The following is a 23,357-nucleotide window of genomic DNA, read 5'->3' on the forward strand; positions in this document are numbered from 1 at the left end:
AGACCAAGCAGTGGACTGGTGGGCCAGGGCTGAGTAGGAGTGCGGGGGGATGTATTGGGGGGCAGAAGCCTGCACTTGCCAGGGGCTGAGCACCTCCTAGCCTGGAACCTGACCTCTGCTTCTGGTGTCAAGGACTAGGAGAGGAGCGGGCTTGGTGGGAGGCAGGGAAGCAGGAGACCTCGCTTGTGAGCTTAGAGAGCTGACAGCTCTGTACATTTAGTATTCTAAAGTGAAATAGCAGCACGCTTCAGGATCTCATTACCCAGTACGTCAGCATTTCTTATGTCCTAGCCCTTGTCCATTTGCTTGCTCATGTTTTACTTGTTTTAAATGTTGTCTGAGACAGATATTTCTATACGTCTTTTTAGTGCTTTGTTCATAATGTTTTCCCATTTTGGCAGCTTTTCTCCAGCATTCTCACCAGATGACTCCGCATGTTTCTCTAGGATCTTTCAGTTAGTAAGTGTGCAGACTCACATGGAGCTTTTCCTCTCTGATTAAAAAAATGGACTTAATTTTTAGAGTAGTTTTAGATTTACAGAAAGATTGAGTGGAAAGTGCAGAGTTCCCACATACTCCTTCATTCACCGTCGCCCAGCCTCCCCTACTATTAACATCTTGCATTAGTGAGTACATTTGTTACAGTTCATGAGCTAATATTCATACATTATTATTAACTGAAGTCCATAGTTTACATTAGGGTCATTCTCTGTGTTGTGCACTCCGTGGGTTTGGACAAATGAGTAATGACATGCTTCCTTCTATCATTATATCATACGGAATAGTTTCATTGCCTAAAAATCTTAGATGATCCCTCCACCTAACCCCTGGCAACCACCGAGCTTTTTCTGACAACACAGTTTCTGTCCGGCTTTTCCAGAATGTCATATAGTTAAACTCATATAGCATGTAGCCTTTTCAGGCTGACAGTTTTTCAGTTAGTCATATGCATTTCAGGTACTTTCATGTATTTTCAAATCTTGATAGCTCATTTCTTTTTAGCGCTGAGTAATATTTCATTGTCTGGATGTACCACATTTTATCCATTCGCCCACTGAAGGACAGCTTGGTGGCTTCCACATTTTGGCAATTGTGAATAAAGCTGCTGTAGACATCCATGTGTAGCAGGTCTTTGTGTAGTCAACCATAAGTTTTCAACTCATTTGAGCAAATACCAAGAAGTGCAATTTCTGGATCATGTGTTAAGAGTACATTTAGTTTGTAAGATGCTACCAACTCTCTTCCAAAGTGGCTGTACCATCCTGCATTCGCACCAGCAGTGTATGAGAGCTCCTGTTGTTCCACACGCGCACCAGCATTTGGTGGTGCCAGTGTTCCAGGTTTTTTGCCATTCTATTAGATGCATATGGCACCTCACTGTTGTTTTAATTTGCATTTTCCTGATGATATAAGATGTGAAACATATTTTCATGTTTATTTGATATCTGCATATCTTTGGGGAGGTGTCTGCTAGGTCTTTGGCCCATTTTATAATTGGGTTGTTAGTTTTCTTATTGAGTTTTTATGAGTTCTTTGTGTATTTTTGGATGCTAGTCATTTATCACATATATGTTTTGCAAAAGTTTTATATGTGGCTTATCTTTTATTCTCTTAAAAATGTCTTTTGCAGAGAAGTTTTTAATTTTGATGAAGTCCAGTTTTATCAATTTTTTTTTCTTTCAGAATCATGCTTTTGTTATTGTATCTAAAAAGTCATAACCAAACCAAAGTCATCTAGGGTTTCTTATATGTTATCTTCTGAGATATTTATAGTTTTGCATTTTACATTTAGGTTTATGATCCTTTTTTTTTTTTTTTTTGCATGTAGGTGTCCAGTTGTTCCTGTACCTTTTGTTGAAATGATTATCTTTCTCCACTGTATTGCCTTTGCTTTTTTATCAAAGATCAGTTAACCATATTTATGTGGCTTCATTTCCGGGCTCTCTATTCTGTTCCATTTATCTCTATCTCTGTTCTTTTGCCAATACCACAGTACTGTATGTCTTGATTACTGTAGTTTTGTAGTAAGTCTTCAAGTCAGGTAATGTCAGTCCTCCAGTTTTGTTCTTCAACATTGAATTGGCTGTTCTGGACCTTTTGCTTTTCCATGTAAACTTTAGAATCAATTTGTCAGTATCCACCAAATAACTTGCTGAGATTTGACTGGAATGTCATTGACTCTAGAACTCAAGTTGGGAAGAACAGATATCTTGACAATATTGACTCTTTCTGTCTATGAGTATAAACTATCTCTCCATACTTTGTTAGATTTATACCTAAGTATTTCATTTTTGGGGGTGCTAATGTAAGTTATTGTGTATTTAATTTCAAATTCCAATTGTTCATTGCTGATATATAGGATAGTAATTTGCTTTTGTATATAAACCTTGTATTCCACAACCTTGTTATAATCACCTTTAGTTCCAGGAGGTCTTTGGTTGATTGCTTGGGATTTTCTACATAGATGATTATGTCATATGCAAACAGAGACAGTTTTATTTCTTCCTTTCCAATCTACACATCTTTTATTTCCCTTTCTTGTCTTATTTTATGAGCTAGGACTTCCTGTACCATGTGGAATAGGAATAGTGATAGTGAATATCCTTGCCTTGTTCCTGATCTTACAGGAAAAACACCTAGTTTCTCATACTAAGTATATGTTAACTGTAGGTTTTTGTACTTGTTTTTTGTTTGTTTGTGTTTTTTTTATCAAGTAGAGGAAGTTCCCCTCTATTTCTGGTTTGCTGTGAATTTTTATCATGAAGGAATATTGGGTTTTGTCAAATACTTTTTCTGCATCTATTGATACGTGCATATGATTTTTTCTTTAGCCTGTGTATGCGGTGATTTACATTAATTAGTTTTCGAATGTTGAACCAGCCTTGCATACCTGGAATAAAATCTTCTTGGTCATGATGTATAGTTCTTTTTATGCAGTATTGAATTTGATTTGTGAAAGTTTTGAATGAGAGATTTTTACATCTATGTTCATGAGGGATATGGGTCTGTAGTTTTTCCTTTTGTCTTTGCCTGTCTGGTCTTCCTGTCTGTCTGGTTTTTCCTCCTCTGTCCTTGTCTGTCTTGGGTATTAAGGTAATGCTGTGCCTATAGAATGAGTTAGGAAGTATCTCCTCTGCTTCTAATTTCTGGAGGAGATTGTAGAGAATTGGTATAATATCATCCTTAAATCTATGGCGGAATTCATCACAGAACCGATTTAAGCCTTCTGCTTTCTGTTTTGGAAGGCTATTAATATTTGATTCAGTTTCCTTAGTACGTAGAGGCCTAATCAGATTCTTTATTTCTCCTTGTGTGAGTTTTGATAGATTGAATCTTTCAAGGAATTGGCTCATTTAATCCAGGTTATCAAATTTGTGGGCATATAATTGCTAATAATATCTCTTTATTGTCCCTTTAATGTCCATGGGATCTCTTTCATTTCTGACATTAGTAATTTGTGTCTATTCTCTTTTTCCTTATTAACCTGGCTAGAGGCTTATCGATTAGTCTTTTCAAAGAGTCATCTTTTGCTTTCATTGACTTTTCTCTATTTGCTGTTTTCACTTTTATTTATTTCTGCTCTAATTTTTATTTCTTTCCTTCTGCTTACTTTGGATTTAATTTTCTTTTATTTTTCTAGTTTCCTCTGGTGGAAGTTGAGTTTATTGATTTTAGATCTCCTTTTGTAGCTATAAATTTCCCTCTAAGCATTGCTTTGGCTGCAGTCCACAAATTTTCTTAAGTTGTGTTTCATTTTCATTTAGTTAGAAATACTTAAAAATTTCTCCTCAGACTTTGTGTTTGTGTTATTTAGAAGTGAGTTGTTTAATCTCTAAGTATTTTGGAGTTATCCTGAGATCTTTCTATATGATTTCTAGTATAATTCCATTGTGATATGAGAACATCGTTTGTATGATTTTAATATTTTAAAATTTGTTAAGGTGTGATTTATTGCCCAGAATGTGATCTCTCTTGGTCAATGTTCTGTGTGAACTTGAGAAGAATGTTTATTCTGCTTTTGTTGGATGAAATACTAACTCTCTTATGCCAAGTAGATCGGGTTGATTGATGATATTGTTCAGTTCAACTATGTCCTTACTGATTTTTTTTGTCTTCTTTGTCTGTCAGTTATTGATAGAGGATGTGGAAATTTTCAGTATGACAGTGGATTCATCTATTTCTCCTTGTGGTCTATAAGTTTTTACCTCCTGTATTTTGATGCTCTGTTTTAGGCACAGACACATTAAGGGTTGTAATGTCTTTATTTTTAGAGTAGTTTTAGGTTCACAGCAAAATTGAGTAGAAATCAGAGGGAGTTTCCATATTCCCTCTACCCCTACACTGTCCCTTTACTTTTAATCTCTATGTGTTTTTATATTTAAAGTGGGTTTCTATAGACAATGTATAGTTGGTTCTTCTTTTTCCCCCAGTCTTACTGTCTCTTTTAATTTGTATAACATTGACATTAAAGAAACTATTGATAATGTTGGATTAATAGGAACAGTATTAGTTTTTGTTTTCTATTTATTGCCCATGTTTTTTTTTTTGTTTTTGTCTTTCACTCTTTCTGCTCTCTGGTTTTCATCGAGCATTTTATGATTTCATTTTTTTCCTCCACTTTCAGTATATCAGTTATTCTTCTTTTAAAACTTTTGGTGGTTGCCATTGAAGTTTATATATATGTACACACACACACACACACACACACACACACACACAACTGAGCCTAGTCCACTTTCCAATACACTGTTACTGCTTAATACACTGTTACCACTTATGGGCAGTACAAGTCCCTTGTAACGGAGCACCCCAGACGTCCCCTCCCACCTCCTGTGACATTGCCATAGTTCATTTCCCTCATCCATAAACTACAATCACCAAGTACATTGTTGCTATTACTATTTTTGAACAAATTATTATCTGTTAGATTACTTAAGAAGAGGAAAAGAAGAGACTTTATGTCTCCTAACTTATGCCTTCTCTAACGTTCTTTCTTTTTTATGTGGGTTGTAGTTTCTGACGTGTGCTCTTTTCCTTCTCTCTGAAGACATTCTTTCAACATTTCTTGCAAAACAGGCCTACTGGTGAAAAATCTCCTCAGTTTCTCTTTGTCTGATAAAGTCTTCATTTCTCCTCAATTGTTTAGGGGGTAGTTTTTCAGGATATACGATTCTAGGTTGATGGTTTTTCTTTCAAGCCTGTAAGTGTTTCGTTCTACTCCGTGTGTATGCTTTCTAAAGAGAAGTCTAATGTAATTCTTATCCTCACTCTGGCTTTTGTTTCAGGATTTTCTCTTTGTCATTAATTTTCTGTTTGAATATTATATGCTTAGGTGCCGGTTTTTTTTGCTGTTGTTTTTTGTTTGTTTGTTTTTTATCCTGCTTAGTGTTCTCTGAGTCTCTGGGTCTGTGGTTTGGCGTCTGCCATTAATTTTGGAAAATTCTCAGCAATTTATTACTTCAAATATATCCTCTGGGTTTTTTTTGGTCTTCTCCTTGTGGTATTCCTATATGTTACACCTTTTGTAGTTGTCCCACAGTCCTTGGTTACTCTGTTTTGTTTTTTTTCTTTTTTCTCTTTGCTCTTAATATTTGAAGTTTCCATTGACCTATCTTCGAGCTCACTGATTCTTTCTTGGCTTTGTTCAGTCTAATGACGAAGCCACCAAAGGCATATTTCTTTTATAGTGTTTTTGATTTCTGGTATTTCCTTTTATTTTTTCCTTAGGTTCCATCTCTGTGTTACGTTGCCCATCTAGTCTTACATGTTGTCCACTTTTTTCATTAAAGCCCTTATCATATTAATCAGTTATTTTATTTTGTTACTTTTATTTTTTGATTAGTTTGCATTCCATACTTTTTTGCGTTAGTTTCAGGTGTACAGCACAGTGGGTAGACATTCATATAAGTTATAAAGCATTCCCTCCAATAATTCAAGTGCCCACCAGGCACCATAGTTATTACAGTATTGTTAACTATATTCCCTATGCTTTACGTTACATCCCCATGCCTATTTTGTAACTACCAATTAGTACTTTTTAATCCGATCATCTTTTTTTTAGCCTGTTCCACAACACCCCTCCCTTCTGGCCTTCATCAGTCTGCTCTCTATATCTATAAGTCTGTTTATATTTTGTTTGCTTATTTTGTTCTTAGGTTCCACATATAAATGATATCTTGTCTTTCTCTCTCTGGCTTATCTCATTTAGCATAGTACCCTCTAGGTCCATCCATGCTGTTGCAAATGGTAAGATTTCTTTTTTTTAACGGCTGAGTAATATTCAATTGTATAAATATACCTGCCACTACTTTTTAATCCACTTGTCTGTTGATGGACACTTGGATTGATAATAGCCATATCTTGGCTATTATAAATAATGCTGCAATGAACATAGGGGTGCATATATTATTTCGAGTTAATGGGTTTCTTCAGATATACACCAGAAGTGGATTTGCTGGGTCATAAGGCAGCTCCATTTTTAATTTTTTGAGCAACGTCCATACTGCTGTCCACAGTGGCTGCACCAACCTGCATTCCCCCACCAGTGTACCAGAGCTGTTCCCTTTCTCCACACCCTCGCCGGCACTAGTTGTTTGTTGATTATTGATGGAGCCATTCTGACAGGTGTGAGGTGGTATCTCATTGTGGTTTAGATTTGCATCTCTGATGATTAGTGATATTGAGCACTTTTCATATATCTATTGGCCATCTGTATGTCCTCTTTGGAGAAGTGTCTATTCAGGTCCTCTGCCCATTTTTTAATTGGATTGTTTGGGTTTTTTTGGTGTTGAGTTGTATGAGTTCTTTATAAATTTGGGATAGTAACCTTTATGAGATGTATCATTGGCAAATATGTTCTCCGATTCAATAGGTTGTCTTTTTGTTTTATTAATGGTTTCTCTTGCTGAGCAAAAACTTTTTAGTTGGATGTAGTCCCACTTGTTTATTTATTTTTTTCTTTTGTTTTCCTTATCCAAGGAGATATGTCAGAAAAAATATTGCTAAGAGAAATGCCAGAGATTTAACTGTCTGCTTTCTTCTAGGAGTTTTATGGTTTCAGATATTACATTTAAGTCTTTAATACATTTTGAGTTTATTCTTGTGTATGATGTAAGAAGGTGGTTTAGTTTCATTTATTTTCATGTATCTGTCCCGTTTTCCTAACACCATTTATTGAATAGACTGTTTTTACCCCACGTATATCCTTGCTTCTTTGTCATACATTAATTGACCATAGAGGTGTGGGCTTACTTCTGGGCTCTCTCTTCTGGTTTATTGGTCTGTATGTCTGTTTTTATGGCAGTACCATGCTGGTTTGATTACTGTAGCCTTGTACTGTAGTCGAATATCAGATAGTGTGATACCTCCTATCTTGTTCTCTTTTTTCAAGATTTCGGTCACTATTCAGGATTTTTTATGTTTCCATGCACATTTTTGGATTACTTGTTCTAGTTCTATGAAAAACTACATTGGTATTTTGATAGGAATTGTGTTGAATCCATGGATTGCTTTGGGTAGTGTGGACATTTAAATGATGTTAATTCTTCCTACCCATGCGCACGGTTTGTCCTTCCATTTATTAGTATCTTCTTTGATTTCTTTCTTCATTGCCTTATAATTTTCTGAGTTCAGGTGTTTTACCTCCTTGGTTAAATTTATTCCTAGGTATCTTTTTGATGCAATTGTAAATGTTATAGTTTTCTTAGCTTCTCTTTCTGATGATTTATTATTGGTGTATAAAAGTGCAACTGATTTCTGCATATTTTGTATCCTGCTACTTTACTAAGTTCCCTTATCACTTCTTCTAGTTTTTTGGTGGAATCTTTAGAGTTCTCTGTATACAGTATCATGTCATCTGCAACTAATGCCAGTTTTACCTTTTCCTTTCCAACCTGGATACCTTTTATTTCTTCTTCTTTTTTGATTACTGTGTCTAGGACTCCCACTCCTATGTTGAACAAAAGTACTAAGAGTGGACACCCCATCTTGTTCTTGATCTTAAGGGAACCACTTTTAGTTTTATTCTTTGTAAAAGTTTCTGTAATATTTTTTGTAATACTGGTTTCGTTGTTGATAACTTTTAGCTTTTTCATGTCTGTGAAGCTTTTTATTTTTCATTCAGTTTTAAATGATAGCCTTGCCTGGGAGAAGTGTCTTGGTTGTAGGTCCTTGCTTTTTATCACTTTGAATATTCCATGCCAGTCCCTTCTGGCCTGAAATGTTTCTGTTGAGAAATAAGCTGACAGTCTTATGGGAATTTCCGTGTTGGTAACTGTCATTCACTTGCTGACATTTGGGCTGGCTGACTATTGGGATTGATTCCGATCACATTGTACAAGCAGCTATGTGGAGGCTGACCCCAAAAAGTGGAATTCGCCCAGCAGGGTGTGCTGCCTGTCGGAATCTCCCTTTGGGTGGGCTGCTTTTGGAGCTAACTGGGTCATACTTTGGTGTGGTCTGAAGCCTGCTACTGGGTGTATTGGTTCTGGGGACTCTTTCGAGGGACTCTGGTACAGGTCAATGTCAGATGCTGCCTGTAAGTGGCCTTAGGCTACCTGTCTGGAACTACCATGTGATCTGCTGTTTGTGGCTGCCTCTGCTGGGTCTGGGTGCAGGTGGGAGTGGCCAGGCTGTATACCAGCTTCAAGCCTGGGGGCAGGTTGGCAAAAGGCACCCCCAGGTCCAAGATCCACCTCCGCCTGCCAGTTTCCTGTTAGACTCAGACACTGGAGGAGCCTCTGGCTGTACAGCAAGTTGCATGGATTTGGTTCTCAGCAAGTCACCAGGTAGGGGCGAGTGGTGTTCACCAGGTTGGTACAGATTCAAACTCTGTGCCAATGCTGGGTCTGAGGCCACTCAGCAAAAGTCTCAGGGCACACCAAGGCCAGTGACACCCAACTCCATGGTCCTTTGTGGTGGGGTGAGGTCTCAGGGAGGCCAGCAAAGTTCACTAGGCTAAAATAGACCAAGATTTGGCCATGTGGATGGAAGGCTCCACACAATAGCAGAGGCACCACTCGGGTGCACAGGCGTGTGTTGGGGGGGTATGGTCCTCCTCTCCAGCCTCACAGCTCAGTCTCTTCCTGTGTGATTCTGGCACTGTTCAAGCCTGCATGGGCCTCCTCGAGAGCCCCTCAGTAAGCTTCACACCATGGGCACAGGCTGGAGTCTGCCAAAGAAAGGCGGAGCCTCCAGGAGACAGCAGGGAAGGGCTGTTGCCACTCCCCAGGCTGATGTGTGGAGGGGAAAGCTAGGTTCAGGGAACATGGTTTCTGTGGGCAGTGTGGGAGAGGGACCTGTCGCAGGGGTGCTTGCTACTATCATTCCAGTCCTCTTCCTGCAGCCACACCACTCAGTTTTTCCCTTCATGACTCTGGTCCACGCCGAGCCGCCAGCTGCTGTGGCTCCGTCAGAGCCCATGGTGAGTGCTGTGCCTGAGATTCTTTGCACTGGCCCTTCAAGAGAGTTGACCCCTTCTAACCGGGGCTGGTGGAATCCCTGCGAATTTTCAAAGCCAGATATTGTGTGGGCTCCTCTTCTGAGCTCTAGTACTCTGGGCTGGGGAGCTTGGCCTGGGGCTGCGGCCCCTCGCTCCTCCAGGGGGAACCTTCTCAGCCAAGATATCCCTTTGGATTCTCACCCACTGCTCGTGGGGGCGGGGCCCACGCTGTTCTCCGCTCTGCCCTTTCTGCGTGTGTCAGTGTGGCTTCCTCCGTGACTCCTTAGTATAAGACTTCTCTGTTCAGCTTGTCTTCAGATAGTTATTCAGGTTGATTGTTCCGTTCTTTAGTCGCTCCTCTGATGTGGTTCTGGGAGGAGTGAGTGTAACTTGACCTACTCTGCTGCCATTTTGCTGTCCCCTAATCATAGTTATTTTAATTCCTGGCACAATTCCATCATTTCTGCCACAGCTGAGAGAGCATATCTCATGCTTTTGTGTCTCTCCAGACTGTATTTTTTTGTCTTTTCATAGGCCTATTTTTTGTTGCAAAAAACTATTTTAAAGACAAGACAACTGTCCCCCTTATATGCTACCATCCAGAGATGCTCACCTGGAGCCTCTGCACGTTTGCCTCTTCTCTGTGTGGATGTTGGGATGGCTCAGTGTGCTGTTTCCCACAGCATCCCAGGAATGTGCCCTTGTCAGTACAGCTCTTGGCTGCATGATGATCTATTAGGTAGATACTGACCTACTAGCTCCCCTAATGCTGGGCTTTGGCTTGTGAGTTTTTTAGTCTTCCCTGGCCCAGGGAGGCTACAGGGCAGGTTTTCTTGCTGTAGTTTATGGACAAGGAGGCTGAGGGAGGTCCAGAGGGCAGTGCCCAGGCTGGCCTTCTCCTTCCTGGTCATTCTGATACTGTCCAAGGGAGCCTGGCACCTCAGTGTCCTGTGACTGCATGCCAGTGTGCTATTGGGCCTGCACTGGATAACTCAGAGCGGCCCCAGTCCTGGAGTCTCTTAGCAAAGGTGTGGTCCCTGGGCTGCAGGACTGCCTCTCAGTCAGGGTGTGTGCAGACCCTGTGTTGACAGGGGTGGATGGGCTGCTGCCCTAGACATCACCACTGAGGCCTGGTCACAGAGGCAACACCGGGGGACCCAGAGGCTGGTGGTGGGATCTCTCACCACCCTGATGCTGGGCTGTGGAGGAGGGCCTTGGGTGGATTCCGCTTCCCAGAGCAAGAGGGGACATGCTGACTGTGGGGAGGGGCTGAGGTTGCAAACTGCCCACTGGCTGGGCACACCAGACCACAGCCATCTGCTGAGCCTATGACGTTGATCCATACAGGGTTTTCAAAAAATAGTTCCATTAGCTGCAATATATTAAAATCAGGAGATTTCACCTAAAGATGTGCATTTCAGGGTTTTTTTGAAAAATGAGACCTGACAGTGCTCAGTGCACATCCACAATGCGCCCCCATGGCCTGTGCAGTCCTCAGCAGCCATCTCCTATCTCCCATTCTCACTAAGCTGAGCAGGGGCTGCACCTCTGACCCCTCACACCTGCCCACTCCCTCCCTGTGGGCCAAGCACTGCACATGCAGGCCCACTTGGTGGCTTGTTCTAGATGACCCCCAGGTCTCTGAGTGTGGAAACATGGTGGGTCTTTGAGGGCCCAGCTGTGTGGAGACCTGTGACCACTGGGGCTTCTACTGTTTCCATTTCCACATTTCCTTAGAGTGGCACCGGGGAAAGCCCTCTCTACGCATCAGGCCTCTCGCGTCCCGCTGTCCCAGAGCAGCACGAAGCATGACTTACTGAAGGAATGAAAGTATGATGGGCAGGCCTTCCTGTCCACACTTGGCCTTAGTATTCTTATCTCACAAACGACAGTGCTGGACAGGATGGAGTTTTGCTGAGAGTCCTTTCATTTCTGATGCTGCAAGACCCTTAAATTCTGCCTACTTCAGGCACTCTCAGAAAGTTCTGAGCTCTTACCATAAATGCTTGATTTTGATTTGCATGCTATACAGATTTATTTTTGAGAATCAGAAGAGTATTGTCTTAAAACTCTATTTGTGTATACTTTTAAAAATGCAAATAGCTCTGCTTTGAATCAAATCAGTTTATTAGGATTAAAATTGTCCTTTAATTGTTCTTTAAAATTTTTGAAGGTAGATAGCAATATGTACATACAGGAAAAAAATTCAACAGTCAAAAAAATTTGTCTTCAGTGACAAGTCTGTTCCCTCCACTCTGACGACCAGGCTTCTCCAGAGGTGGCTACTGGGGTCTGGTTTCTGAGTGTTTCCAGAACATTCTGATCACAGAGGAGAATGTGTATGCATTTCCTTCAGTGCCCAACAAAAAGTGAGCGTGCACTTCTGCAACGCATGCTCTTTGCTAAACAGTACATCCTGGAGATTGTTCCAGAGCAGCAGGTGTGGGGTTTGTACTTGTTGCAAATGCATTCCATGCGTTTGCCCAGGTCTCCCGTGGATGGACCCCGGTTGCTGCTTCAGCAAGTGTCCTGTGCACACCTGTGCCAGTTTCCCTTGCATTCTGGGGAGAGGGCCACAGGCCAGGGCACGTGGGAGTGCGTGTGTGTGCAGTGTCAGCACACCACATGCTCTCCAGCCTCCTCGTTCTGTGCCAGCCGATAGGTGAGCGTCTTACAAATGGTGTTGCACCGCTTTCCATATGTTGAAAAACCATTTATGTCCTTTACTGTAAGCTGTATACTTAAAGTCACGATTTAAATCGTGGTCAGGCAGTTTCATTATGTTTTCTCCTGTGAAAGAGTCTCCCTGCTGTTTACTGTGCCTTTCACAGTCAGACAGGGTCTCCCAGAGGCATATAAGACTCCACGGAAAGCAGTCATTGATTTGGGCACTTGGTATTTTTTACTTCTGGTGCCGCTGTTCATTGTTGGGATTATTGCATCTGTGAGGCTGGCAACAGAGCGCCTTGGCAGGGCCACGGGGTGTTGTCCCCCTGGGCTGTGTCTCCGTGGGGTGCAGGAAGGAAAAGCGAGGTCTCCTCAGCGTCCACAGCCAACCATGATGTGGCCTTGGTTAATTAGAGCCACGAGACTGTGCACCTTCTTACTTCTCTCCAACGAACACTTAACTAACCTGCAGATGGGTTTTGTACTTTTAAATGCTCTAGGAGTAAGATTTTAAGAAGGCAGCCCTTAGGAATGCATTGTTTCAGCTACGTCCGCGTGAGCAACTTGGGCCCCCTGGTGTGCTTTCTCCACTCTGGTCCCTCCTGTTCCTTTTTTTTAAATACATTTTTAAAAATTGATTTGAGAGAGAGAGGAAGGGAGAGGAAGAGAGAGAGATAGAAACATCGATGAGAGAGAAACATCAACATTAAGCAGCTGCCTCCTGCATGCCCCTTGCTGAGGACTGAGCCCTCAACCTGGGCATGTGCCTTGGCTGGTAATCGAACCTGTGACCTCTTGGTGCATGCTCAACCTCTTGGTCAATGCTCAACCACTGAGCCACACCGGCCAGGCTGGTCCGTCCTGCTCTTGTTTGCTCACAGGTGGGGTGTCAGCTCTATTGCATTCTCCACCAGACTGAGTGTGCCAGTGGGAAATCAAAGACTTCCATGATTCCTCTGGGACGGGGCGGTGCCCTTAGGTTTCTCCATCACAGAGCTTTAGAACCTCCAGGACTTTGGAGACCACGCAGGAAGAACAGTTCCCTTAGAACTGAGTAACGGGCTCCAAAGATAACTGACTTGCGCCCCATGAATGGGGGGCTTGGCTTAGTCTGTGGTTTCTACTAGTCATGCTTGGGTTTTCCTGTAGCAAATAATAATTCAGAATTGTAGCTGAGTAGTGAATTCCTAGATAACGAGGCAAAGCTGGCACCTCAGCACCGATTGTGGCCAAGGACTGAGGATGCTAACGAGAAGTGAGTCTTGGGCTCCACATATTGCCGCTTTTCTGGAAGGGGTTCTGTGTCCCCCTAAAAAGGAAGTTTTAGCCCCAGATGTCGAGGGTTGACGGGGCACAGCCTAAAACAGACCCTGCAGCAGCAGCTCCTGGTCCTGGCTGTGTTTAGAAATGGGCCTGACTCACAACCTTCCCAGCAGCTCTGTGCTCCAGCCTGCACCTATTGCCAAGACAGTCTAGTTGCCAGGACATATTGCTAAATGGAAACCTCCCAGGGCAATAACTGATTCCTGCTGAATCATCTCTTGATGTTGAGGCCATAGGTCAAAAGTTGTAGGGAAGCAGAGTGACCCCTCACAGAGTCCCTTCTTCATCAGCTAACAGGGGACTTGCCTTGGCCAAGAGACTCCAGTCTTTGTGCCTGGGAGGAACAGGCTGACCTGTGTCTGTGATCCACACCAGCACCACTCACGGGGTACCCACACCGGAAACACAGCTCTAGTGAGGTTGTGCAGGAATGCTGGACAGTCCAGAATGTGTCTCTCTAGGGACCACTGACCAGGACACCTCAAAAGGCAACACTGCCAAAGACAAAAAGCCCGTCCCCTTTAAGAATCCCAGAGACCTGGCTGTGGTACCCCACAGGATACTGGGTTCATGACAGCTGCAGAGAATGCTGGTGGGACAACTGGGGAAATGTGAATGTGTAGACACCTACATTAGGATAACTCTGGTGCTGTGGTTATGGTGCACATGGCGCTGTTTTGGGGAGACTTCAAGCTGATGAATTAGGGGGTCAGTGATATAAAGCAAATGAGGCAAATCGCCAACCATTGGAGAATGAGAGAAACAAACACAGGTGTCCATTGTACTAATCCGTCAACATTTCTTAAATTTAAAATTTTAAAAATAGGAATTGGGTGGGGAGAGCCCTTTCAGGTGACAGTGACATTGAGCAGACAGAGAACTGTCACCTGCCTGCCTCTGCCTGAGTCCCTCATCTGTGCGAGGGAAGGGCTTGGGTTCTGTCTGTGCCCTAGAGACAACCACTTGTAGACATCTCAGGGCTGCACTGCGCCTGACTCAGGACTTAGGACCCTTCCCTCGGACCTATGCTGGCTCCCCCTGCCCTGCCTCTCTCTTGTCCAGTTAATCCATACATTGTCCCTCACACCACTTTTGGTGACCCTTTCCAGATGAAGGACCGGGACTAGAGATGAGAGTCACCTGCCTCAGGGCAGCTGGCAGGAGAGGCACATGGATGTCAGGGACCTTTACCTCTACCTCCTTCCACTAGAGTGAGCAACATCAGTTTATAGAGTCATGACCTGCCTTGTTCAAACTATTGAACTAGGAGAGAGGAGCAAACTCCACGTGCCCCACAAGGGTACTTCCAGGAACCTGTGCTTCTATTGTAGGTGTGGATGCATGTGTTTCTCTTGTGAATTGTGGTAAACTGAGACGTTAAAGAAACATAGGCTTTCTGGGCCCTGCTATCCTCACCCTAGGACTGGGCTTTCTCCATATTCTCATGAGCGGCATTCCCAGGGATGACTTGGAGGATGGTGCAGGCTCCCCTCCAGCCAGCCTACCTGTGGCTTCCATCCCCCACCCCCACCCTGGCTTCTGTCCCCCTATGGCTTTCGTTTCTCCTGGATGCTCCATCCTGCTGAAGAGAAGTGTAGAGAAGCACAAAAACAGTGTCCCGGCCAGGGAGGAAAAACTTTGGGTGAGGTGGGGCAGGGCTCAGCTGATCAGAGGCTGCCAGCCCCTCCATCATCTCTTTGGAGATGGAAGGGCCTCAGCAGGGGCCCACTCACCTCAGAGGCCTAGAGGAGTGGTGTGAATGGATTTGATATTCTTCTCATACAGGTTCTGTGATTCCATCTGGAGTTTTGTTCTTTCTCAGCCACTAGCTGCCAGGAATGATAGCATCTGTCGTGGTCCATCAGCCCAGCAGACAAAAGATGATGATGATGATGATGATGATGATGATGATGATGGGATTGATAGTGATTGTGATGATGTGATGGTGGTGGTGATGATATGATGGTAATGGGATGATGGTGATGGTGATGGTGATGGTGCTGATGATAATGTGATCGTAATGATGGTGATGATGAGGAGGAGGAGGATGGTGCTGATGAAAGATAGAAGAAGGAAGTGAACTGGTGATGGGTATTAATGACAGTGATGGTGATGGTGGTAGTGATGGTGGTGGTGATGGTGGTGGTGGTGGTCATGGTGGTGGTCATGGTGATGGTCATGGTGATGGTGGTGGTGGTGGTGATGCTGTGAAGTTGATGGTGGTGGTGATGATGATGATGATGTGATGGTGATGGATGTGATGAGCAGTAAACTTTCTTCAAAGGCCCCTGCTGTGTGCCAGATATGGTGCTGGGTATTGTACATACAACCCATCTTGAGCTTACCTGTCTCACCGGCAAGGGCTGGGAGGACAATTGTCCTTTGCATTTCAGAGCCTGTGTTCATCTCTTCTAAGCACCTAGTTCCTCCCCATAGTCTCGGTTATCTATGGTTGTTTAATAGTTACCCCAAAGCCTAGTGACCTCTGACAATAATCACACTGTTTTTTCCCATGAGTCTGCATCTTGAACTCAGCAGATGGACCTCATCTGGGCCCCCAAAGCCCTGTCATCATTCTGTAGCTGGGCCTCCATGAGGGCCAGGTAGAAGCCAGATGATCTATGTGACCCTGCTGCACTGATTCCCCAGGCTGGCCACCCTCCAGGAGGGAGTAAGCCCCCTCCTCTTTGGACAGTGTCACCTGCTGTCCCAGGGCTGTGGCAGGTACCCCATCACCCCTTGCACATATTCCCCCAGGTCGGCCAGGCTCTCCTGGATGTTTCCTCTTTTCCGTTTTCTGCCCATTTTTTGTGACTTGTCCTCTGAGGGCCTGGCTGCATCAGAGGTCCAGCTCAGAAGGCTTCTTCATAGAGTGCCAGCACCCAGGAAAGACAAAAGAAGGAAGTGAACTGGGAAGGGGCACTCGGGGACCTTTCCAACCTTCAAACTGAAGCTGCCTATTTCAAAGGGAATACACTGCCTATTTGGTGACTTAGCAAAATACAGAAAAGTATAAAGAGAAAATGAGCATGTCATCGTCTAGCACCAGCACAGAGCCCTTCTGGGTGTTGCTCTATGCCAGGGCTGTAGTTTTAGTGTCTATAGATCTTAAATGTCTAAATTCAAAAATGTGTGCAACCTGAGATTTAATGGCTGCATAATAGTCAATCCACCATGTGAGCGCAGCATGCCCTGGAGACCTGACCTCCTGGCTGGAGGTGTTTGCTTCTCCTAATTTTTGCTATTTTAAGAAATCTTAGGATGATCCACCTTGCACACAAACCTTGTGTGCATTTCTACTTTTTGCCTTAGAATAGGTTTGTAGAATTACTGACCTGTAGGATAAAAACCTTTCTAAAGCTCTTGGCCCACATGACTATATTCCGGGAGGCTCCTTCCCACTTTAGTCCCTCCAAGAGCAGGATGAGCCCCCGGTCTGTGCAGCCCATCCGTATCATGGCCATTACTGACAGATCAGCTGTGCCACCACTGATCTCCTGGGTGCCTCCCCCCAGTGCTGCAGGGCCAGCCACGTGAAGGGAGGCTCTGCCTGTCTACTCTGGGATTGGAAGGGGCCACTTCCTTTTGTTGAGGCTCCTCCTTTAATTATAAAATGTGTCAGAACAGGGTTATAGAAGTTTTAGGTTACATCAAATAAACACCCTTGACAACATTAGGAAAAAACACGTTGTATAATCTAATTGTGGAATCAGGACATAATTTTACCCTTGATTTGCAAACGCTAAACAGTGTGGTGTAGGGTGACCAGGCCAGACCCTGGGAGCCTGTGCCCTGGAGGAGCTTCTGTCCTAAAATCCCTTCACAGCTCCCTGCAGGAGGGCAGAGTAGGGATTCCTGTGAGAAGCCTTCCTCTCTTGCCTCTGTCCTTGGTGCCATGAGGGTCTCATCGAGGGGCAGACCCAGGCTGCTCAGCACACAGTTCCCCTGCACTCCTGTGGCCTTGTGAGCGGCTTGAGTTCTGCCCCTTTCAGTTTCTTTTTCTTGGCCATTTTCGTTGGTAGCTCATTTCCCTTCCCCATCCCACCTCTACTTTTGAGATTTCTGTTATCTCTATATTTCCTGGGCTCTGGGCACTAAGTTAGCTTTATAACCTTATTTGAGGTTGACTCAGTGCCAGGTTCCAGGGTCATCAGTGGCTAAGATCAAACCCATCTCAGGCCTCACAGGGCTGTGAGCCCCTAAAAACTCAGTCTCCTCCCTCCCCTGTTCTCGCCACTGGGCCCCCTCAGCAGGGTCCACTGAGTGAGCTCACTGACAAGAGCACACAGGCGGATGCAGGTCCACACTTATGCACACACGACAAACCACATCTCTGGTTTGGGTTTTCCATCTAAAGGGATAGTACTGTACACATTCTCCTATAGCCTGGGCTTTTCACCTCACAATATACTGGGAATTTCTTTCCAGGTCAGTATGTGAAATCTGCTTTATTCTTCTTATTTTGCAATTAGTTTAGCAGAATCCTGGCCACACAGAGCACTGTGCATTGTGTGTCCTATGGTGCGTACATGGTGACAGGATGCTTTAATGTTCTCGATTGCTTCCCCATTTCGTGGCCACCCACACAGAGCTGTGGGTCCCAGCCATTGTCTCATGTCCCACTCTCCGTGGTGTGTGGGGCCTCGTCCCCTGGGCCCAAGGTGCACTTGAGTGTCTCCCCCTGCTTAGGTTATAGTGTACCACTCCCCACACGTGTCTTTGGGCCAGCTGGTGGTCCTCACTTCTCCTTCACTGCATGAGGCCTGGCTCCATCCTTGGTCCCATCCCAGCCTTTCCCGTGATTATCACACAGGCAGCACCATCGCCAGGCCCTTGGGAGGTTCGCATGTTGATGGGAATATCACTTGTTCATTTCAGTCTGTCTCCTAGGGCCCTGGGTGCTGGCGACCTGGGTTCTCGGCAGCGGAAAGGGAGTACAGGGTCAGCAAAGACCCAAGGAGATGTCTTAGGTGGCCCCCGTGACCTGTGGCCTCATCTGCTGCCCACCACCCAGAGTGGCCATGGCCTTTCCACCAGGGACGCTGAGGCTAGATGGCCTGGATTTGGCTCCTGAAGCTCCTGTACTCCCGGGAGGCCTGCAGCCCATGAGGCCGCTGCAGGTATCTGGCTGTGTCTCTGCTGAGGTGTCAGAGCCATTGAAGTGGTAGCTGTTCTGTTTCAAACTGATACCTGGGGGGCTTTTGTCCTCTCCCATCCCCTCTGTGGCCCTGAAACACCCCTCCCAGCTCCTTGGCTTCTCCACTCTGCCCTGAGCTAACTGCCCGGCTCGGTGCCCTCTTTCTCACCCTCTTCCTGGCCTCCCTGTCCCCACAGTTGTGCCCACCTGGCTCCTAGCCCTCGGCCTCTCGCAAGCACCTGGGCTGCATCCCTGTGTGGCCCGTCTTGGCTCTGGACAGCCTTGTACAGAGGTGGAGATCTCAGGGACACAGGTGTAGCAGGGCCTGGCTTATCCAGCTGGCGCCCCTCATCCTCCCCATGTACCTGGACCTTCAGCAGGTAACTTGTAAGCCCTGCTTGGGCCTAAGCATGGGGCGGGCCCTAATGCCTGCTTCCCGGGAGGTGGTGCGCACCTTCCTTCCCGAGTCCTGAGTCTGGGGCCCGGTGCTGTGAGGACCATCCTCCTCCTCCGAACATCCAGGACCTCACCAAACTTTTGTCCACACAGTCCCTGGGGCACACCCTGGGGCAGGCAAGGCCTCGGCCACTTGCTGCAGACACGGGTTCGAGCAGGCCTTCCATCCGGGAGGAGACCTCCACATCAATGAGATCCAGCCACTTGGGCGCAGGTGGCCCTCGCCAGGGTTCCTGCAGGGGGCGTAGTGTGGACATCTGCCCATGGGCGTGTGCAGGCTTGACATTTTCTTCAAACTGATGCTCTTTCAGCACTTGGCTGCTGTATTTAGTGCATGTGGACAGCCTTGGTCACACGCACCGAGGGCGGGGGCCCGAGGACAGTCTCCACAACGGCAGTGTGTGCTCCTGGCTCAGTGCAGGGAAATGCTTCTGACTTTGGGTCACTGTTGTTCTCCTCTCGTGTTTTGGGATAATTTTCTAAATAGTTTCTTAAGGGCAGCTCAGAAGGGCTTCACTTTGGGATAATAACATAAATGAGCAGTTTCAGTGAATGCCTGCCCAGCGAGAATGGAGCTGACCACAACAAGGTCCAGCCCTCACTGCACAGGAGCTCACACTGAACAGTGGGGTCCCTGGACCCTCAAAATGCCCTGGGCAGGAGCTAGGGCTGTCCCCTCTGCACACAGTATAGCCAGTGAGCTAGTTCCAGGGCGTTAGCACACCAGGTGACCCTTGTCAGGGTGCAGGCACAGGCAGCTGGGGCTGAGAGGCCAGCCCTGGGGGTGTTGCTGTATCCCCATTAGAGGCGGGGGCCGGCCTGCCTGTCGTTACCCCCTGGTGGGCAGCCCTGGCTGCAGCCTTGGCCCCTGCCTATGGCTCAGACCCTGGGTGTCTCTTTCAGGTGAGGGGTAGCTCCGAGGTGTTTGGGGCAGAACAGAAGACCTACCATCCCTGCCTCTTAATTTTCCTTTCAATCCTGGGCTACCATTCCACCCAGGCGAGACTTGTACCCTCAGTGGATGGTGGGTGAAGAAGGAGCCCCAGGGGGTGGGGTGTTGGCATGCACACAGTCATGACCCCTGGACCTCAGTTTCCCACCTGTCATGTGTGATGGTCCCCTCCACCTGCCAGAGTACAATAGGGCTTCAGGGACATGTGGGACCAGCAGCAGTGCTTGGGGATCCTGTCCTGGTAACAAGGGCTGAGGATCGCCCACTGGGGGGTTGTATTTTAAGGGATGTTGATATCCTTCCTTTTGATTGACCTGGAACTCAACCTCCATGTGGCCTTTGGGTTGGGGTGGCACATAGAGACCTGGTGGTAGACCCTCCTTGTAGGTCCCCAGGCCTTTTGTGGCTTGGGCATAAAACGCTACATGATAACCATGGGTATGTATGGCCCCTGCAGGGATGGAGACTCATCAGGGAGGTGGGCTATCCTGAGTGTCTGTCTGCTCTAGGAACTGCCAGTGAGGAGACACCTGGAGCTACTGCCGCGTGTGAACTTGATATGTGGACCTAGGGTGTGGATGCAGCGTGTAGACTTGGGGTGTGGATCTGGGATGTAGAGGTGGGTTGTGGGCATGGGCTATGGAGGTGGGGTGTGGACGTGGGGTGTGGACATGGGTTATGGACCTGGGCTGTGGACGTGGGATGTGGACTTCAGATGTGGATGGAGGGTGTGGACTTAGGGTGTGGCCTGGGTTGTGGACCTAGGATGTGAAGGTGGGGTGTGGACTCAGGGTGGAGACCTAAAATGTGGACTCAGGATGTGGACACAGGGTGTGGATGTGGGATGTAAATTCAAGGTATGGACATAGAGTGTGGACCTGGGGTGTGTACAGGGGTGTGGAATTCTCTGTCCAGTTTCTGGACCCAGCCCATCCTAACTAGGTGCGCAGGGCTCTGCTCTGCCTCTTGCTCTGGCCCATGGCTCCTGGTGGGTGTGGGCTATGGGATCTCACTGCATGTGAAGCATCTCCATCCCAGTGTGATCACTCATATCATGAGGCCACTTGATGGATGAGCAAACAGAGGCTGGCCGGCCCAGGGTGGTGCTGTGGAGACAGACCAGCAGTGTTCTGGCTGTGGTTGCCATCCTCACTGTGCCTTCACCAACATGGTGTCACCAGTGTGATGTGTTTGGTTGTGATCAGTTTGTCAGGTGAAAGCCATAAGGTGTTGTGATTTTAGTGTGCCTCTCATGGGATGGCGAGGGTATCTGTTTCCCACAGCAGCAGGGTGCCTGTTCTATTCTGGCCTTGCCCTGGTCTCCTGTGGGGAGAGGCCCTTCCAATACTTGGCTGTATTTGCTGTCAGTGTTTTTTATACTTTTCCCTTGAAAGTTTGTTTTCATGATTTGGAGCACTTTCAGTCCATCAGCAAACACTGATGATTTCCTTTCCCATTTCTCATACGTTTGTTTAGAAAGTTACCTGCATGGTGAGAGCAAACCTCTCCTTACGTCCTGCTTCTCAGTCGATTCTTCATACTCCTTACACTTTATTTCAGTTTATGTTCTGAGATGAAAAGTGGACTTACTGTTTTCAAAAACAGGTGTCAAGGACCTTCTGGGCTGCAGGTCTCTTCCCAGAACCGCAGGATTGTGGCCTTGGTGGCCTGCAGTGCGCCTTATCTGTTGAGTGCTGGGCAGCTGCCTGTGGTGAGGGAGGACTGTCCCATTGGACAGTGAGGAGACATCCACCTCTATTGCCTCAGTTTCCTCATTGCACAGTAGGGCTAGTAACAATCATCCCCGTTATTGCAGGGCTCTTGCTGCTGCCAGACACAGAGCGAGTGGTCCTTTTCCTGAAATAAAAAAGAAATAGCATAAAATCAACCATTTAGTGAATATTTCTGAACATTTCAGAGTGTTGTGCAACCATCTCCTCCATCTAGTTCTAAAACATTTCATCTTAAAGGAGACCCCATGCCCACTAAACAGTCACTTCCCTTTCCCCTCTACCCCCTACTCCCAGTACCACCAGCCATCCTCTGTCTAATATGGGCATTTTATATAATTGGGATCATATAATATGTGGCCTTTTATGTCTGGCTTCTTTCACTCAGCATAACTTTTTTGAGGTTCATCCATGTTGTAGCATGTGTCAGCCCTTCATTCCTTTTTATGGCTGAATACTACTCCGTTGTATAGATACACCACAATTTCTTTACCCATTTGTCAGCTGATGGACATTTGGGGTGCTTCCATCTTTTGGCTACGGTGACTAATGCTGCTGTGACGTTTGTATAAAAGGATTTGATGCCTGTCTCAGTTCTTTTGGGTGTATAGATAGAAGTGGAATTGCTAGGTCATAGGGTAATCCTATCTTTAACTTTTTGAAGAATCGCCATACTGTTTCCATAGAAACCACACCATTTTACATTTGTACCAGCCAGGTAAGAGGGTTATAACTTCTCTATATCCTTGCCAGTGCTTGTTAGTTTCTGGGTTTTTTCCTTCTTTTAAAAATTTTAACCATCCTGTTCTGAATGCTAGGCCCTTATCAAGGTGTATGACCTAAAAATATTTTCTTCTGTTTTGTAGGTTGTCTTTTCACTTTCTTGATAGTGTACTTAAATGCACAAAAGTTTTTTGTTTTGTTTTTTTAAAATATATCTTTGGTTTCAGAGAGAGGAAGGGAGAGGGGGAGAGAGAGAGAGAGAGAGAGAAACATCAATGATGAGAGAGTCATTGATCGGCTGCCTCCTGCACGCCCCCTGCTGGGGATCGAGCCTGCAACCTGGGCATGTGCCCTGACCAGGATTCGAACCTCAAGCTCCTGGATCATAGGCTGCAGCTCAACCGCTGAGCCACTTCTGGCCAGGCCACAAAAGTTTTTAATGACATCTAATTTATTTTTCTGTTGTTGCTTGAGCTTTTGGTGTATCTAGAAATCCATGACCAAATCCAAGGCTGTGGAGATTTATCTCTCTTTTCTTCTAAGAGTGTTACAGTTTTAGCTCTTATATGTAGGTTGTTAACCTGTTTTCAATTAATTTTTGTATATGGTATAAGATAGGAGTTCAGCTTTATTCTTTTGATATCTAGTTGTCTCAGCACCATGCTGCTGCTCCCGGGGAGATTTATGCAGTCCCTCTTGGGGTCCAAAGGGACCCTGACCATGGCTCCGAGCTGCCCCTAGTGAAGTGACCCCCTTAGCCTCCCTGAGCTCCGTGGTGACAGGGCAGTGACAGCTTTCATGGAGGCAGGCCTGCTGGACCACCCGCTCTGTCTCCTCTCCTGGTCATGCATTGGCAAGGCCTTCCTTACCCCTCCTTTCCCCCTCCTCGTTGCCTGACTTGTCCCCGTGGGCCAGTGTCCCCGCACACAC

The 23,357-nt window shown here is 45.8% G+C and overlaps 1 protein-coding gene across 2 annotated transcripts in view; it reads left to right on the top strand.

Moving 5' to 3' along the window:
• The window catches only part of PHF2 (PHD finger protein 2), an 84,780-nt gene that overhangs the window by 20,778 nt on the left and 40,645 nt on the right, over positions 1 to 23,357 (top strand). The gene's annotated exons all lie outside the window — the stretch shown is intronic.

The sequence above is a fragment of the Miniopterus natalensis genome, chromosome 12 (assembly GCF_054644295.1).
Source record: "Miniopterus natalensis isolate mMinNat1 chromosome 12, mMinNat1.hap1, whole genome shotgun sequence".
Lineage (NCBI taxonomy): Eukaryota > Metazoa > Chordata > Mammalia > Chiroptera > Miniopteridae > Miniopterus > Miniopterus natalensis.